This window comes from Contarinia nasturtii, unplaced genomic scaffold, assembly GCF_009176525.2.
Source record: "Contarinia nasturtii isolate CC-2019 unplaced genomic scaffold, AAFC_CNas_1.1 Cnas_scaffold_533, whole genome shotgun sequence".
NCBI classification, from domain to species: Eukaryota; Metazoa; Arthropoda; class Insecta; order Diptera; family Cecidomyiidae; genus Contarinia; species Contarinia nasturtii.
In genome coordinates this window covers 4,241,534-4,245,348 of record NW_022197885.1, presented here as the reverse complement: position 1 = coordinate 4,245,348, position 3,815 = coordinate 4,241,534, and positions in this window count along the sequence as shown.

Below are 3,815 nucleotides of genomic sequence, written 5' to 3'. Positions count from 1 at the left end.
TTATTTGACAATAATCGTCATTTGAGAGATCACTCCAAACAGAACTATCATCCTCAAAGTCAATCGTTTTGTCCATTTTGTGACGCATCTTTTAAAGCAAGGAAAACGGTTATTAGACACATTATACGCTGTCACATACCATATCTTAAATATTGGTTTGTATTCACAAAAATTGTATTTTGAATCAATTCATTTTTCATGCGTAATTCTTAATTTAGTCAATTAACGCTCTCAATTTATTTTGCAGCTGTAAAAAATGCAACAAATTCTATTGGAATTTAAGTGAATTGAAAAAGCATTTTTATGGAAAACATTCGAAGAAAGGACCAAAACATCAAGCTGGCCACTTGTGCGAGCAATGTGGAAAGAGCTATAGTGACAGAGGAAAATTGAATAAACATACCAAACTACACATACCAGTTGAACAACGACACCAATTTGAATGCTATGTGTGCAAAACAACATTTGCTTACAAAAAGAGCTTGGTGCACCACATCGGAATGCATTGGGGTGAAAAAATAAAATACCAGTGTGAAGTTTGTTCATCTCAATTCTCAAGGTCTGATGCACTCAAAAAACATTTATTGATTCACGAGGGTAAATCATACAATGGCGTATCTCTCATAATTTGATAATTTGCATTGAATATTTTTTCTAGGTAAATTTCCCCATCAGTGTCTGGATTGTGGCAAGAGTTTTCGAACCAAATCCAGTTTAAAAGTTCATGAAAGAATCCACACGGGTAAGTGCTGATATATAATCACAATAACAGACAATTCCGAATTTATATCTATAACAGTGTATAACTATGATCAATTGAAATCTGTTTTTTGTAGGTGAGAAACCTTATGCATGCTCATTCTGTGAATACCGCTCTACGCAAGCACAAAATCTGAGCAAACACATCAAACAACGGCATAGAAATAAACTATAGACACAACGTACTATTTGCACCTAATCATCGGAACGATTATCGAGAATCTTGCATGTATATACCAACATCAAAATACGTGATAAATGGCAGATTTTCTCACAGCAATGAAATCCCTACTAAAGAGCTGGATGTTGGCGACAGTGGTGATGGGATTTTTAAATTTATTTAAACGACGTCATGTTACTTTACTTGTCCATTATAACGTACATGTAACAGAAGAAAAACACAGCTCATAAATGATTTGAAGAATACTTGCTGCCGCCAATGTGAACTAGATCGAATTTGCAAACATACGATGAAAATGAATTACAAAATATATCGAATCGCATAGAATTAAATCAAATGCAACAAAAATTAGAAAAAATGGGAAGAAATAAGCAATGGATTGCTTTTAAGCAATAATAATTAATAATAAAGTTAATAATTGTATCCTTTTTGCTTTGTTTTCGACTTTATCATCATTGTTTCTCTTCAATTTTTATATATTTTTTAATATTTGAATAGATGTGAAAAGTTGTTGATGCGAAAAAGTGATATAAATGATTCAATCGTACACAATATCACAATGTCAAATAACAAATATATATTGTTCTAATTCCTGATTTGTGCATGCTCATTTATCTTGCGAAAATACACAAAGTATGGAAATGAAAGTGCCATTTCTTGTGGTTAATTCATCTGTTGTCCTTTTGTGTCAACAGTAGTTCAAAATCTCTTGAGGGTATGACTGAGTTGGGGTGTGAAACGTAAAGATGCCATTTATTTACTTATGAATGAAAACTGGCGAAACAAATTTATTAGTTTTTCCCTCGTCAAAGTTTCTTTATGAGCAGTTGATGAGTTTCTGTATAAATCCATGATCCCTGACCCTTTTCAAAGATGTTACATTATGATGAGAGAGAGAGGTGTTATCAAATCATCTAGATGACCTTCGAACATTTTATGGAAATTAAATTTCATTTTCCAATGGAATTTAATAGGGAAAACTATATGTCAATCGACACATAAAATTTCACCACTTTTTAGTTCTACCTCCTTTAGTTTGGTATAATCCAATGCAAATGATTGTGATTATTTAATGCACGACCATGATGGCATTTGGTTTTATTACTTATGCTCACGTGCCGCAAAGATGAGATACGAGTCACCCAATTTGGCAGCGCCTCTTCATCGCAACATTTCGATTTAAGCAAAAATTAGTGACAAAAATCGTTATCTCTCCAATGCGCTTTTAATTCAATACTCGTTTACTGGAAGCATACTGCCAGTGATGTGAAATAAATCGTATTATCCGCATTTGGAGCTGTTCGAATGAACGAAGACCAACGACGACGAGTCAGAATGCAAAATAGAATGGGGATGATAGACATACATACAAATACACCCAAAACCCTCAAGGTTGATGAAAGTATTATGATACGATGCAGAAGAGAAATTTAAATCAGTGGTCTCGAGCAAAGAGCCAATTGTTCGATTGATATCTGAATACACGTTAATTCTTCATCAACGTTTCGAAGCATTCGAGTGTAAACGGCTTTATGTGTAACACTTTTTCATCTAAAGAGACAGAGATGTTGAGTAGTCAGTATTGCTATTCGGTTTCTGTGACAACCTGACAACCACTGTCGCGACCAATGTAGTCATTTGTATCATTCTGTCCGAATGGTGTTCATTCGAATTTCTAAAGATAAACTTTTTTTCTGTATCCAAAAACAATGCGAAAATAAAGCAAGCAACTGGCGACAATAGAATACATTTTTTTCACTCTTAAATCCCTCACTTAAAACCCAATTAGAAATTTGTTGATGAAGATCTTGACATACGTTGGCATAATCTGCATTCGAATCAGTAACCACTGGCAACAGCCGAATTGTATAGCTTGATATTAGTACGATTTTACCTTTTGTGGTGGAAATTCCAAGTGAATGCGAAAAGTTTTGTCTGCATTTATCAGATAAATTCGACATCTAATTACAGTTTCTACCAAAACTTTTCATCTCAATTTTAGAATTTCGAGCAGCTCAGCAAAATGTGTGCACGCGTTTTTTGAGGGTGCTATGGTCACACGCTCATTAATCATTATCAATTAAAAATCGGTATTTATCGGCACACTCAAGTCAACCATAAACATTTACCTCAGCAAATTTATTTGGTTCTACGCTCTATCAAATGTTGTGGTTTGGCACAGAAATTCGCCCAAAATAAATCGGCTTATTGTACGGTTACAACAATATCCCATTTTCGTAGCATGTTCATAGAGAAAGCATTTGCTTCGGCATGAATTTTCACACAATTTTATGCATTTGATGCGCTTAACTGATACCATTCGTTTTAAGTCAACGAATCAAATATCAGAAGCAAAAGAATTTTCAATTTGTCTGGTTCTCGACAAACAACTCAACTCGAGACATGAAAAATCAATGTGGCTCATTTTCTGTTCTTCTTCTTTTCATTTTAGTTTAACTTTTGTTATCACATTTCACATAGAAAAAAGGCTTGGCAAAACAAAAGCGTCGCAACAAGATGAGAGATGTCATTTAACTTGTCGCATTATGTAATAAATAATGAGCGCCGAGATTACCATGTTAATCGCAGAAAGAATGAATCTCAGATTGTGAAAGAGATAGACAGTCTCTATTTGATACTCAGAAATGACAATTCAAATAATATAAACATGGCCAATGACGTTTATTTTACTTTAAAAACCATGACGAAAAATCAGAATGAAAAAGTGGAAGTCTTGAAACTATACAAGATATGATTATGATAAATTTTGTGTGTCACCTGTGTGTCACCTTTATCATTTTATGGTCTTTATGCGGTTTACACAGTACCATTATTATGTAAATATAAAGTGGAAAACCTGAAATAGGTTACTATT